The sequence below is a fragment of the Aquarana catesbeiana genome, linkage group LG09 (assembly GCF_042186555.1).
Source record: "Aquarana catesbeiana isolate 2022-GZ linkage group LG09, ASM4218655v1, whole genome shotgun sequence".
In the NCBI taxonomy this organism is placed as follows: domain Eukaryota; kingdom Metazoa; phylum Chordata; class Amphibia; order Anura; family Ranidae; genus Aquarana; species Aquarana catesbeiana.
The window spans coordinates 19228708-19245182 of NC_133332.1; the positions used below are offsets into that span (position 1 = coordinate 19228708).

The 16475-nt window shown below is 45.2% G+C and overlaps 1 protein-coding gene across 4 annotated transcripts in view; it reads left to right on the forward strand.

The window, feature by feature from the left end:
• The window catches only part of DIAPH2 (diaphanous related formin 2), a 1573862-nt gene that overhangs the window by 1356079 nt on the left and 201308 nt on the right, over window positions 1-16475 (forward strand). The window lies entirely within an intron of this gene.

Below are 16475 nucleotides of genomic sequence, written 5' to 3' on the forward strand. Positions count from 1 at the left end.
GGTCATTCTTCCCATTGACCACCATTAAATTGTTTCTTGCAAGGGTTCTCCGAGACCTGAAATCTATTCCAAGGGCTCCTCTGTGGTACAAAAGTTTGAGAAAGGTTGCTATAGAGTATCACCTGAGTCTGCTTGGGGCTGCTGACATCACATCCAAGATGGCGGCACCCACCAGCAGTCTCCTGGCTTTTGGATGGAGACTTTTTCAAGTGAATTGGTTGAACTAGGTGGACATGCTTTTTTTTTTTTTTTTTTCAACCTGAATAACTATGTAAATAACATGCCTAAAATGCTTTATGTGCACATATAAAATTATGGGAAGAACATTGTTGAAATCAGTGTTCCGGTGACAGGGTCTCTTTAAGCAAACAGCCTACTTTAGGATTGTCTAGTAAAGTTGATTTTTACAGTTCAGTCAGTTCTAATTATTGTACATCACCGAAGCTTTAATTAGTGTGTATCCCTACTTGTCTGCCCCACCGTTTGACTAGATCCCCCGAACATCATCCTGGAAACAAAGACGCCCTGCCACCATTAACATTTAAAGCAAGCACCGCCGTTCAGCAGGCAGAGAAATCTTGAAACAAACTCAACTTTGACACTAAGCAGAATATTTTATGCATGCGTTTGAGAACCTGTCACGACTTGTTTTTGTTTTCTATAGGTAGATACAAGGGAGTAAAATCTTCGGCAGATATAAAGTGTGCTTCGTCTTCCAGCTAATTTTCAGAGTTGTCGAAGTTAAAGCAAACTTGTGAAGACGGAAATATAAAATGAGTGGAACTATGGGCATTAGTGGAACTTACCGACACCATCAAATATGACATATATGACACAGTCAACACGGCAGTCTTTGTTTTTATTTCTCGTTTCTCTCACAACAAAGTTTAATTACTCGTTGATTCTGCCAATACATCCACCATTTTTCCACATCCTTTATCAGGTTGACTACATTGTAAATTTTTGTTTATTAAAAATCTTACAAACATAATAAAAACATATTTACATATATATATATATATATATATATATATATATATATATATATATATAAAAATAAAAATAGCTTACATCAGCATAGCAAAAACATAAGAGCCCTTGCACACTGGGGCGGGGGGCGGCGTCGGCGGGATAGCCGCACCGTCCCATTGATTTCAATGGGCAGGAGCGGTAAAGGAGCGGTATACACACCGCTCCTTCACCGCTCCGAAGATGCTGCTGGCAGGACTTTTTTTACCGTCCTGCCAGCGCATCGCTCCAGTGTGCAAGCCCTCGGGGCTTGCACACTGGAATGCAAGGAGCGGCACTTTTGGGGCGGTTTGCAGGCGCTATTATTAGCGCAATAGCGCCTGCAAACCGCCCCAGTGTGCAAGGGCTCTAAAGAAAACTAAATATACCAACCTAAACAAAGCCATAACCTCCACCTAAAACACCCTCAGGCTAAGAAATCATTACAAATTGAACCCGTGCATGCAGCCTTTTTCCAAAAATACAATCTTATATAAAAATCTAGGGGACGTGAAACGACACAAAGAAAGCTGCACACCCAGAGACTGACAAAAAAAGAAGCTACGGAGACCTGACATTCCTCCACGCCTTTGTCCACGCCCCTGTCCGCCACCTGTCCTTCTCAAGACCCCGAATCTTCCCAACCTCACCCAGAAGGTCGTGCACCACCACCTCGACAGGAAGGACTTTTTTTCCGAATGGAGACCTGACACCGTGCATTCCATGTGAAGAAACGGACTACTAAGCTAACTAGAACAAGTGTCTCAAAATCCCGATGTGTCTCAAAGGCCCCGTACGACCACTCCGCATAACTCAAGCGGGAAAGGAAAAGGGATACCCAGAGCCCCACCCACCCGCTTGTAGACTTCTATATTGAAGGGTTGACAACATTGTACACTCTACATTGGAACCACACAGCAGCGTTGACACCCTGTGGACAGGTTAGTCTTGAGGCCCCCATAGATGTCTCGAATTTTGGCTGATTCCTACTGAATTTTGACGACATTTGAGTCGTGGGTGGCCCAGCAAGCACCACTCAGCACTCTGCTTGACAAATATACTTTTAAAAGTCGACTGATCTGGGTGGTATATTATCAGCCAAACGGATGTGTTGTCTATTCAATTTTGCAATATTTAGCACTTGAACCCCCCCCACCCCCCAGCAAAAAATTAAAAGTCGGCAGCTACACTATACGCTATACTTTAGCTGTTGACTTTTACTATTAGGACACTTACCTGTCTTGGAATCCAGCGATATCGGCACCCCAGTCGATGTTTCCATCAGCTCTCGGGTGCTGCCGCTGCCATTCATGGTAAGGGAAACTGGCAGTGAAGACTTTAGGCTTTACAGCCAGTTCCCTACTGCGCATGCAGGAAACGCGTTGCTCTTTCTGAATGGCCCAGCCGCGGGGGGGAAGGAGGGGGGCCAAACTTCCGAGTGATCTTACAGAGGCGAGATTTCTCGGAAGTGGGGATGGGTACCTGTCAAAAACAGGTGCTCCCCCCCCCCGAAATGTGTCAAATGTGGCACCAGTGGTGGGGGGGGGGGCAGATAAGCTTTTGGATGGAACTCTGCTTTAAAGTGCTATTTTTACCTTAATGCATTCTCTGGTTTAAGGTGAAAAGCCTTCTGTGTGCAGCTCCCCCCCCCCAGCCCCCTCTTATACTTACCTGAGCCTGATCTCACTCCAGTGCTGTTCACGAGAGCAATGGCTCTCTCTGCATAGGTTCTGGAGCCATTGGCTCTTGCTGCTATCAATCACAGCCAGTGAGGAGGGAGCGGGGGAGTGGGACACTGCACCCTTATTGCAGCAGGAGTGGGTGGCCCCCACATAATTAGGGCCAGCACAGCCTGGCATCTTGGTTCTCCGTTCCAATGAGACTGTGTCCTGGGACCCAGAGCTCTTACTGCAGCACGAGTGGGTGCCTCCCACAAATTTAGGGGCAGGACTTCCTAGAAAGTGGGTGAGTAAACAGTAGGCCACGGGTGGGGGTCAAGTGGGACCGACTAGGAAGTGGGTGTGATCTGTGAGGGGTGACAGTGTTGCGGGGACTGGAACTAATATGCTGGTGGGTATGGCTTAGCTCTGTGAAGACCAGATGCATGGGCGACCTGGACAAATTCATAATAACCTAAACACATTTTTATCTAGCAACAGAGTGGGTTTAAAGGGTTAGTTCACCTTTTCAGGGAAAAAAATGAAAAGGTAACGCTGCGTCCTGGGCTGTTTCCTGGGACACTGCACCCTTATTGCAGCATGAGTGGGTGGCTCACACATATTTAGGGGCAGGGCTTCCTGGAAAGTGGGTGAGTAAAGTGCGGACCATGTGCAGGGGTAAGGTAGGACCAATGAGTGTGGGTGTGATCTGGGTGGGGTGACAGTGGGTGAGTGTGATCTGGGTGGAGTGACATTGGGTGTGGGTGAGTGTAATCTGGGTGGGGTGACAGTGGGTGTGGGTGAGTGTGATCTGGGTGGGGTGACAGTGGGTGTGGGTGAGTGTGATCTGGGTGGGGTGACAGTGGGTGTGGGTGAGTGTGATCTGGGTGGGGTGACAGTGGGTGTGGGTGAGTGTGATCTGGGTGGGGTGACATTGGGTGTGGGTGAGTGTGATCTGGGTGGGGTGACATTGGTTGTGGTTGAGTGTGATCTGGGTATGGTGACAGTGGGTGTGGGTGAGCGTGATCTGGGTATGGTGACAGTGGGTGTGGGTGAGTGTGATCTGGGTGGGGTGACAGTGGGTGTGGGTGAGTGTGAACTGGGTGGGGTGACAGTGGGTGTGGGTGAGTGTGATCTGGGTGGGGGGACATTGGTTGTGGTTGAGTGTGATCTGGGTGGGGTGACATTGGTTGTGGTTGAGTGTGATCTGGGTATGGTGACAGTGGGTGTGGGTGAGCGTGATCTGGGTATGGTGACAGTGGGTGTGGGTGAGTGTGATCTGGGTGGGGTGACAGTGGGTGTGGGTGAGTGTGAACTGGGTGGGGTGACAGTGGGTGTGGGTGAGTGTGATCTGGGTGGGGGGACATTGGGTGTGGGTGAGTGTGGTCTGGGTGGGGTGACAGTGGGTGTGGGTGAGTGTGAACTGGGTGGGGTGACAGTGGGTGTGGGTGAGTGTGATCTGGGTGGGGTGACATTGGGTGTGGGTGAGTGTGATCTGGGTATGGTGACAGTGGGTGTGGGTGAGCGTGATCTGGGTATGGTGACAGTGGGTGTGGGTGAGTGTGATCTGGGTGGGGTGACAGTGGGTGTGGGTGAGTGTGAACTGGGTGGGGTGACAGTGGGTGTGGGTGAGTGTGATCTGGGTGGGGAGAGTGTTGCAAGTATTAGGACTAATATATTGGTGGACATGGCTTAGCTCTGTGAAGACCAAGTGCATGGGCAGCCAGACAAATTCATATTAATATAAACAAATTTTCATCTAGAAATGGATTGGTCTTAAACATGTTCTGAGCTAGCGATGGGATTCACCTTCCATAAGCGATAGAGTGAAATCTTAAATTCTTCCTGGATCTAGATCCTTCTATTGGTGATTAGATAGATTTATAGATAAACCAGAAATTCTTGTCAATGATAAGTCCTCCACCCATTTCTTTGCATATCAATAAAAAGAAAACAGTTGACTTTGTCTAAATGAACTGAAGCTCTTGTTTAATGGGTCATGGGTGGGGGTCAGGTGGGACCGACTAAAAAGTGGGTGTGATCTGTGCAGGCTCTGGGACTAATATGTTGGTGGGGCATGGCTTAGCTCTGTAAAGACCAGGTGCATGGGCGGCCGGACAAATTCATATTAATGTAAACAAATTTTCATCTAGAAATTGATTGGTCTTAAACATGTTCTGAGCCAGCGATGGGATTCATAAGCGATAGCATGAAATCTTAAATTCTTCCTGAACTGGATCCTTCTATTGGTGATTAGATTTATAGATAATGGAAATGGGCGGCAAAACTCTGGACAGCCGCACTCCGAAGAAAGTTTCTTATGCCTTTTATTGTAGACAAGATCACATAGTACAAACCACAGCAAAGCGATACAGGAAAAAAGCTGACGCGTTTCACGCTATAAGAAGTGCCTACTCATAGCTTTTTATTATATATATTATAGTGTGAAACGCGTCAGCTTTTCCTGTATCGCTTTGCTGTGTTGGTGGACATGGCTTAGCTTTGTGAAGACCAGGTGCATGGGCAGCCAGACAAATTTATATTAATGTAAACAAATTTTTATCTAGAAATGGATTGGTCTCAAACATGTTCTGAGCTAGCGATGGGATTCACCTTCCATAAGCGACAGCATGAAATCTTAAATTCTTCCTGGATCCTTCTATTGGTGATTAGATAGATTTATAGATAAACCAGAAGTTCTCGTCAACAATAAGCCCTCCACCCATTTCTTTGCATATCAATAAAAGGAAAACAGTTGACTTTGTCTAAATGAACTGAAGCTTTTGATTAATGGGTCATGGGTGGGGGCGAGGTGGGACCGAATAAAACGTCTTTGTGATCTGTGCAGGGTCTGGGACTAATATGTTGGTGGGGCATGGCTTAGCTATGTGAAGATCAGATGCATGGGCGGCCGGACAAATTCATATTAATGTAAACAAATTTTCATCTAGAAATGGATTGGTCTCAAACATGTTCTGAACTGACGATGGGACTCACCTTCAATAAGTAATACCATGAAATGTTAAATTCCTCCTGAACCGAATCCTTCTATAAGTAATTAGATAAATTTATAGATAAACCAGAAATTCTTTTTGATAAGACCTCTGCCCGTTTCTTTGCATATCACTATAAAGAAAACAGTTGACTTTCTCTAAAATGACCGGAGCCCTAGATTAATGGCTGCTCCCTCATCAGCCCTAGATGGCCTACATGCAATATTACCTCCTCTTCCACCGCAGTCATCAACTCTAAGGTCTCGCGGAAGGTGCCGTCTTGTCTAAACCTCTGGACAACCACCAGCCAAAACAATAAAATCTCAGTACACTTCAGGCACGCACTTTAACATCATAAACCCGTCTGCGGTGGGGGTGTTAAACTTTTATTAACTCCAAATAATGCGCAACTCGACGCAAGTAATGTACCACATGACCCGCGACCCCTACTCTGTTTATTCCGTTCTTACTTTCTTTTTATATTCTTTGGTTGACTCTCCTCCCAAATCTCGGTTCTCCATCGGCGAAGCGGCTGCTTATTACGGCGGAGTCACGCGGCCTAATGAGTGATTTACTCATATCATCTGAGCACTTGAGAGCCATCCCAAATCTAATAGCAAGAGATAAAGTCAAGATCGAAGATAATAAATTTGCCTCGCTCACTCTGCCAAAGCGTTATTGCAAGACTCGTGTCTCTGCTTTTATTGATAAACAGAAAGAAAAGGACGGTGGGGGGGTTATATAAAGAAAGTCTATTTATAAAGGTGCACAAATAGAGTTGGGGAATCGTGTCCGCTAAAACAAAAAAAAAAAAGGGAGCTTTGAAAATGGTCCCTGGACGGTTGGAAGGACACGTTTGTCGGATAATCTGTTTTTATTGCATCTGGGTTTTATTTGATTTGATTTTTCTTTTTTGTAATTAAAGCAATAAAAATGAAGTGTTATGTCCTGGTAGGGAAGATGGTGAAAATTAATCTCGGTGCATCAACGCAGCGGGACTTTTACTCCCTAAATATTTTACGTACCTCCAAAGCCAAAACTTTTTTTTAAACTTATAAATAAGTTAAAATTAGGGAATGGTTAAAACTTTTTTTTTTTCTTTACCATTGGGAGATTTTCCTTCACTCCTGATTTTCCTGCCCTTGTGAAAACAGGGAGTGAGCCTGTGAAGGTTCTCATTTATCCAGATCATGATATACTATAATGCAAAAGTATTGAGACACCTGCCTTTACAGGCACATGAACTTTAATGGCATCCCACTCTTAGTCCGTAGGGTTCAATGTTGAGTTGGCCCATCCTTTGCAGCTATAACAGCTTCAACTCTTCTGGGAAGGCCGTCCACAAGGTTTAGGAGTGTGTCTATGGGAATGTTTGACCATTCTTCCAGAAGCGCATTTGTGAAGTTAGGCACCGATGTTAACGAGAAGGCCCGGCTCGCAGATCTGCTCGAATTCATCCCAAAGGTGTTCTATCAGGTTGAGGTAAGTCAAGTTCCTCCACCCCAAACTCGCTCATCCATGTCTTCATGGACCTTGCTTTGTGCACTGGTCCAAATCATTTGGTGGAGGGGGGATTATGGTGTGGGGTTGTTTTTCAGGGGTTGGGCTTGGCCCCTTAGTTTCAGTGAAGGGAACTCTTAAGGTGTCAGCATACCAAGACATTTTGGACAATTTCATGCTCCTAACTCTGTGGGAACAGTTTGGGGATGACCCCTTCCTGTTCCAACATGACTGCGCACCAGTGCACAAAGCAAAGTCCATAAAGACATGGATGAGCGAGTTTGGGGTGGAGGAACTTGGACGTCCCTCCCCTCCCTGGTGCTTCTTGGGCTTAGCGTTACAGCTGGTTTCGCCCAAGAAATTAACCAGAAGGTGCGGTCGTCTGGTCCTATAGGCAATCAAAGAGTTAACACTTTTTGATCGACTCTATGGCCTTGGAGGAACGGAGCGATGTCATGACGTCACTTGCGGTCCAGGCTGAAAAAAAAAAAAAAAATTTAAAATTAAAGCTTTTGCTTTAAAAGGTAAAGAGGTCCTTTTGACCCTAGATCTCTTCATAAAGAGGACCTGTCAACCTTTCTTATATTACAAGGGATGTTTACATCCCTTGTAATAGGACTAAAAAAGTGATCAAAGAAAAAGGAATAGGACAGTGTAAAAATAAAAAGTAAAATAAAAGATAATAATTAAAACACTTTGTGCCCCCATCCCTCTGTGCTCACACGTAGAAGTGAACACATACGTAAGTTGTGCACGCATATGTAAGCGGTATTATAGTGCAGCAGAGGCCTGATAAAGGCAAACAAAGGGCCGCATCCATTCCCCGGGCCACAGTTTTGAGACCACTGACCTATTTGTTGTGGCATGGGTACACCCCCCTCCAACTGCTATTATTGAAGTCAGTTGGAGGGATAGTGCCCCATCATTGGTGTCCGTTGGAGGGATAAAGAATCATTGATGGTGTCAGTAGGAAGAATGGTGCCTCATCATTGGTGTCAGTTGGAGGAGTAAAGCCTCATTGATGGTGTCAGTGGAAGGAATGGTACCCCATCATTGGTGTCAGTGGGATGAATGGTACCCCATCATTGGTGTCAGTAGAAGGAATGGTACCCCATCATTGGTTTCAGTGGGATGAATGGTACCCCATCATTGGTGTCAGTGGAAGGAATGGTACCCCATCATTGGTGTCAGTGGGATAAATGGTACCCTATCATTAGTGTCAATGGGAGGAATGGTATCCCATCATTGGTGTCTGTTGGAGGAATAGTGCACCAGTCAGTTGAAGGAGTAAAGCCTCATTGATGGTGTCAGTGGAAGGAATGGTATCAGATCATTGGGGTCAGTGGGATGAATGGTACCCCATCATTGGTGTCAAGGAGAGGAATAGTGCCCCATCATTGGTGTCCGTTGGAGGAATAAAGAATCATTGATGGCGTCAGTAGGAAGAATGGTGCCTCATCATTGGTGTCAGTGAGAGGAATGGTACCCTATCATTGGTGTCAGTTGGAGGAGCGAAGCCTCTTTGATGGTGTCAGTGGAAGGAATGGTACCCCATCATTGGTGTCAGTGGAAGGAATGGTACCCCATCGCTGGTGTCAGTGGGGGGAATAGTGCCCCATCATTGGTGTCAATGGGAGGAATGGTACCCCATCATTGATGTCTGTTGGAGAAATAGTGCACCAGTCAGTTCGAGGAGTAAAGCCTCATTGATGGTGTCAGTGGAAGGAATGGTATCAGATCATTGGGGTCAGTGGGATGAATGGTACCCCATCATTGGTGTCAAGGAGAGGAATAGTACCCCATCATTGGTGTCAGTGGGATGAATGGTACCCCATCATTGGTGTCAAGAAGAGGAATAGTACTCAAATCATTGGTGTCTATTGGTGGAATAGTGCACCAGGGGCCTGATAAAGGCAACCAAAGGGCTGCATCCGGCCCCTGGGCCACAGTTTGGAGACCACTGACCTAATGTGACAGGGGGTATAACTATTGTTGTGGCATGGGTACACCCCCCTCCAACTGCTGTTTTTAGTTTAAGGGGGCAGTTGGGGGTGCTAAAACCGCAGCTCAAGCACCTGTTTTTACCGTTGCAAGTAATAATTAGGCTTTTGGTTTCATCCAACCTATGGATCGACATGTTTCACTTGACACAATACACATAAGGGGGCGTCAAACTGCTCGAGTTGTTGCCAGATACACACAACATACCTATGTGAGGAGAGAATGAAGAAGAGTGCGTGTTTTCCTCCACATTGGATGAAGCTGGAGCCAAATATATATCTGTAGGGAGTGCCGTGCTGTCACGGCTCCTCAAACTTTGCATATTCTGGTCAGTGGGAGTTTCTGCTTGACTGGTCCTATTAGAGTGACACCAATAATCCGGTCCCACTAATTAATGGCTGATCAGATGGAGAGGAGCAAGTCAGAGGCTCCCCGTCTTGTCGGCAATGGCCATCCCGGGAGGGGTGGAAGGGAGTCTAGATTAAAGATTACACAGTGTTATCTGTATGGGAGGGAGGGAGGAGGTAATGGAGAGACGGCGACAATATCACCGCCAATTACAATGTTCTCCTCTTACAGAATGTATCGGCGCGGCATCCTGTGCATACTGATACGCCGCACTCCGGTGTTCGCGGCTTCCTTCCCTCTTCTACAAAGGAGATTATAGGAGCCATCAGAGTTTTACATCTCCTATGCATGGGAAAGACACTTAATTGTATCTGTTTAAAGCTGAAGTTTAATCTGCTTATATTTTATATACTTTTCCTGCCCCCCCCAATCAACATACCAAAGAAGTTTTTAACCACTTGCTTACCAGGCACTCCCCTCCCCCCTTCCTGCCCAGGCCAATTTTCAGCTTTCAGCGCTGTCACACTTTGAATGACAATTGCGCGGTCATACAACACTGTACATATATGACATTTTTTATCATTCGTTTAACACAAATAGAGCTTTCTTTTGTTGGTATTTAATCACCACCGGGGTTTTTTTTAATCTTTTGCTAAATAAATGGAAAGAGGCCGGAAATTTAGAAAAGAAAAATGTCATAGTTTGTTATAACAAACAGGTCATTTTCTCCTTCACTGATGGGCACTGCCAGGTGGCACTGATGGGCACTGATAGGCTGCACTGATAGGCTGCACTGATGGGCACTGGTGAGGTGGCACTGATAGATGACACTGATGGGCACTGATAGGTGGCACTAATGGGCACTGGTGAGGCAGCACTGATGGGCACTGGTGAGGCGGCACTGATGGGCACTGATAGGCTGCACTGATAGGCACTGGTGAGGCAGCACTGGCGAGGTGGCACTGATAGATGACACTGATGGGCACTGATAGGTGGCACTAATGGGCACTGGTGAGGCAGCACTGATGGGTACTGGTGAGGCAGCACTGATGGGCACTGGTGAGGCAGCACTGATGGGTACTGGTGAGGCGGCACTGATACATGACACTAATGGGCACTGATAGGCTGCACTGATGGGCACTGGTGAGTTGGCACTGATGGGCACTGGTGAAGCAGCACTGATAGGTGACACTGATGGGCACTGATAGGCTGCACTGATGGGCACTGGTGAGGCAGCACTGATGGGCACTGGTGAGGCGGCACTGATAGGTGACACTGATGGGCACTACTGATGGTCACTGATAGATTGCACTGATGGGCACTACTGATGGGCACTGATAGATGGCACTGATGGGCACTCATGAGGTGGCACTGATAGGTGATACTGATGGACACTGATAGGCGGCACTGACGAGCACTGATTGGCAGCACTGGTGGGCACTGTTGGGACTGCACTGATAATCAGTGCTGATGTCCCTTTAACACAAGCTGGTTATCGGCTCTCTTCTTCTCTCCTCACACTGTCAGCCTGAGGAAAGAAAAGCCGATGACTGGCTTGTGTTTATATCGTGATCAGCTGTCATTGGACACAGCTGATCACATGGTAAAGTGGCCGCTGTCAGAGGCGGCTTTCTAATTAGGCAAATTAGGCGGTCGCCTAAGGCCTCGCACTCACAGGGGCCTCGCGGCCTCCTAATTTGCCTGTTCTCAATCACTGAAGTTGACGCCGGCGGCTCCGCCTACCCCCACTGGGACTCTGTGGCTTAGGAGCTGATGGACAAATCAGATACTGCCCGCAGCCTGAGGAATAGCGGCCTCATCACGGAGCGTCCCAGTCCGTGGGGCCTCATGTGTAAGTTTTGCCTAAGGCCTCACAAAGCCTAGAGCTGACTCTGGCCGCTGTGATTAGTCCAAAGGACTCAATGATCACAAAGTGCGTTGCATTCTATTCAATTTTTTAAAAATTCTATACAATTTTTTATATTCTATTCAATTTTTTAAAAATTCTATACAATTTTTTATATTCTATTCAATTTTTTATTTATTATATTCGAAATTTTAATTTCAGAAGAAGGTTATATTCTTTCTATTCTATTTTTTTTATTCTGTTCTTTTCTATTCAATTCTTTTCTATTGTATTCAAATTTATTCTACTGTATTTGAAATTCGAATTTCAGAAGATGATTATATTCTAATCTATAATCTTTTTTATCCTAGTCTGTTCTATTTTTTATTCTATTCCTTTATTTTCTATTCTATTTTATTTTATTCTGTTCTTTTATTTTTGTATTCTATTTTGTTCTATTCTTTCATTTTGTATTCTATTCCTTTCTATTCTATTCCTTTACTTTCTATTCTATTTTACTCTCTTTGGAAATTCAAATTCGATTCTAAAACTATTCGAATTCCGACCAAAATTTTGTTTCGTTATTTCGGATTCGTTTTAAATTCATTACTATTGTAATTTGGAAATTGGGATACATCCGAATTTCTGAATAGCAAAAAAATGTGTCTGAATTTCAATTTGGAACTAAACAAACTGTACATGTCTATACGTATTGTGGTTATTCGACTACATGTGAGTGGTTTATTTTGATCCCATATACTGCACTTAGAAGCGCCCTCTTGTGTTTCTTTGCATTGCTACAGATATTCCTTCTACTGTATCTGCCGAGGAACTGCAGTCTTATTGAATCCAGCTACGTCCTACACATCAGTGGCGGCTGGTGGGCTTTTCTTCTGGGGGGCGGCAAACAACCAGCACTACCCCCCCCCGCACGCCAGGGGCTGCCCCTGGGAGGTCCAGCACTTACTATGCTCTCTCTCTCTTACTCTCCTCCTGTGATCTCCGGGCAGCAGCGGTTCCGGCTCCAGCGTGTCTCCTCTTCCACAGCGCTAGGCATCCAATAGGCATACCTCCCAACATTTTGAGATGGGAATGAGGGACATCTACTAACAAATGTATGTAGGCATAGGACACGCCTCCTGCCACACCCCCTTAAAGGAGAATTAACCAAAAAAGGTTAATTAAATCCACAAGGACTTTTTTTATCACTACTATTCCTTTATATTGACTTTTAAAATTTACAAATGCAGCAATTTAGAATTTGGATGAAAGGTTTAGCACTGGGAAACACTTTTTGATAGATAAGAAGTGCATTTTATATACAACTATATAGATCAGACCAAAATGAGGGACAAATGAGGGGGAAAGAGGGACATTGCTCCAAGTCAGGGACAGTCCCTCGAAATCCGGGACAGTTGGGAGCTATGCAATAGGATCGCCTGGCGCTTTGGCCAATTGGGAAACAGGTCTCACTAACCTGCCTCCTGATTGGCGGGGAGTAACTGCAGTGTGAAAATAGCGAAAATGCATTCGCTATGGTCACACAATTGGGTGGGCCCCCAGCCCACCCTATTTTAAAGGCCTATTAGAGCCTCTGGCTCTAATCAGGTGCTTAAAAAAAAAACAGCCCCCCCGCCCACCCCCCGCCATAGAAATTCATGTGCCCGGCATCCTGAAAGGGGCCGGGCACATGGATAGGAAGGGCGGCGGAGGTGCTGGAGGAGGGCGGAGGAGGAGGGCGGCACCTACAATGCACGGGCCGCCCCCTGCTACCCATCATATTGCCTATGGGCTCATTGTGAACTTGGACTTCACCACTCTGGAGTTTACTGGCTTGTTTGCAAATACATAGCTCCCAACTGTCCCGGATTTGGAGGGACTGTCCCGGAGTTCGAAGGGCTGTCCCTGATTTGGAGGGACTGTCCCTGATTTGGAGGGACTGTCCCGGATTTGGAGGGACTGTCCCTGATTTGAAGGGACTGTCCCTGATTTGGAGGGACTGTCCCGGATTTGGAGGGACTGTCCTGGATTTGGAGGGACTGTCCTGGATTTGGAGGGACTGTCCTGGATTTGGAGGGACTGTCCCGGATTTGGAGGGACTGTCCCTGATTTGGAACAATGTCCCTCTGTCCCTCTTTCCCCCTCATTTGTCCCTCATTTTGGTCTGATCTTTATAGTTGTATACAAAATGCACTTTTTATCTTTCAGAAAGTGTTTCCCAGCGCTAAACCTTTCATGCAAATTCTAAATTGCTGCATTTGTAAATTTTAAAAGCCAATATAAAGGAATAGTAGTGGTTAAAAAAAAAGCTCTTGTGGATTTAATTAACCTTTATTTTTGGTTAATTCTCCTGTAAGGGGGGGTGGCAGGGGGCGTGTCCTATGCCTACATATGTTTGCTAGTAGGTGCCCCTCATTCCACGATCTGTTTAACGTTTGATTGTGCGTTCGCTTGTTTTCATCACGTCTCCAAAAAATGTAAAAATAATACAAATCAGTATAAAAGAAGGAATCTCACGGCTGCAGGTGTTTGTCTTCAGATGAAGGCTCCCCGAGCATAGAGAGCAGAGGTCTGTGTTTATCGGCGTGCTGAGAAAAGCGCGATTGTAATAAGTGCTCAGTAAAATTGTCTATTTTGTTTAACATCGAACCTTTTTTTTTTTTTTGCTTTCTCTATCAAAGATTCCATCTGCGGGAACCAAAAAAAAAACAAAAAACAAAAAACGATCGTGTTCACAAGTAACGACTCCGGCCAGCTGCAAAGCTATTAATCGGCGAATAAAATACTGTTTTATTTATTTTTTTCCCACATTTACTGTATTGTTACAATGTAACGTTTGGCCTGTTTACATTGGCTCTACAGATGTTTTAGTAGAAGCCGCAGCTGACGGCGGTGATATTTTTATAGGTTGTGCGGCGGCGTGTTTGTTGTCGCTGAATGCGGTAAACATTGCACAGAGCTCAGATGTGTTCTACGGGAGAGGAGACAAAGACATTGGCGGACGGAAACCCTCAGGTTCCCGCTCACGCGTCGCCAATTTGGAATCGCGGGGCATAATCGGCACGATTTCCGCCTGCGGTCCCAAATCACGGCAGAAACGCTGAATGCGCTTTTTTGGGGTGGCATTATTCTTTAAAATGTGATGCGGTTTTGCTGCTACCGGACCAGAAAACAGTATTTAAAAGCGATCTGCGCTCCACGGCTCGACACCGGAAGTGATGCAATGAAGCTGTATAGTCCCGCCCTACGTTTCGTCAATGGGGACGTCATCTGGAGCGGTGCCATCCTGCTTTCGCTTTAAATGATTTTTATTAAATGTGAGTACAAATCAGTATTATTAATAAATGTTTGGATATTTGTACGGTATCACACTATGGAGTCTCTTTCCTCTCTACATGTGGGCGACATCTAAGCCACAACCATGTCCTCCTATGATCTGTGTGTATGGGAGAGAGGGGGGGCTGCATTATATATTGGGGGGGGCGTGTACGAAGAAAATGCTGTCAGTAAATCACTAATGTATCAATGTTTTCACCCAAGATACACACAATTTTCACCCAGATTCATTCATTTTCACATAAGGTTCTATTAGAAAAAAATAAGTGAAAACTTTAATCAATGGACCCCTTAATTCTTAAAGTGGACCTGTCATCACTATATTTTTTTTTTGCTGATAATGGCATGCTGCGTCCCATTGACTTCAATGCAAAATCGCGTCCCGTTGTCTTCATTGCTAAATCTTGTCTCATTGATTGCAATGCAAAAACACCCCTATTGACTGCAATGCAAAATCCTGTTCCATTGACTTGAATGCAAAAACGCCCCTATTGACTTCAGTGCAAAAATGCCCCCCCTGTTAACTGTAATACAAAATTGCTTCCCATTGACTTCAACGCAAAACCGCGTCCCATTGATTTCAATGCAAAAATGCCCCCTATAGGCTGCAATGCAAATCACGTCCCATTGACTTCAATACAAAACACCCACTATCGACTTAAATGCAAAAAACGCCCCCTATTAACTATAATGCAAAAATCACATCCCATTGACTTCAATGAAAAAATGCTCCCTATTGACTGCAATGCAAATCACGTCCCATTGACTGCAATGCAAATCACGTCCCATTGACTTCAGTGCAAAATCCTGTCTCATTGACTTCAATGCAAAAACACCCCCTATTGACTTCAATGCAAAAACGCCCCCTATTAACGGTAATGCAAAACCACATCCCATTGACTTCAATGAAATTTGTTTCCCTATTGAATGCAATGCAAATCACATCCCATTGACTTCAATGCAAAAACACCCCCTATTAACTGTAATGCAAAATCACATCCCATTGACTTCAATGAAAACATTTTCCCTATTGACTGCAATGCAAATCACGTCCCATTGATTTCAATGCAAAATCCTGTCTCATTGACTTCAATGCAAAAACAACCCTTATTAACTGTAATGCAAAATCACGTCACATTGACGTCGATGCGAAAACGTCTCCTATTGACTTCAGTGCAAAATCATGTCCCGTTGACTTCAATGCAAAAATGACCCCATTGACTGCAATGCAAAATCACGTTCCATACAAAAGTGCATCCCATTGACTTCATTGCTAAATCTTGTCTCATTGACTGCAATGCTAAAATGCCCCCTATTGACTGCAATGCAAAATCTTATTGATTGACTTCAATGGGGGGGGGGGGGGGGGGCAGTATAGTGCTGCTCTTCCAAAACTTTATATGAAAGAACATATTCCCGACATCCTTTAAGACCTGCATTCCTGCTACTCACTGAGTGCTGAAGACTTTGGCTGTGCAATCCGATGGCCATTTGCTTGATAAGAGTGCAACCAAATGATCAGCAAATTGCACAAAAAAAACAAACCTTTAATTGCATGTTGACCAAGGGGGAAGGAGGGAACAAAGGTCGGTATTATAGGCATACATCGCACTTCAGCTTTAATCCACAGAATGCGTTAACAGAACAATCGCTATATTACCAAAAGTATTGGGACGCCTGCCTTTACACGCTCATGAACTTTAATGGCATCCCAGTCTTAGTCCGTAGGGTTCAATATTAAGTTGGCCCACCCTTTGCAGCTATAACAGCTTCAACTCTTCTGGG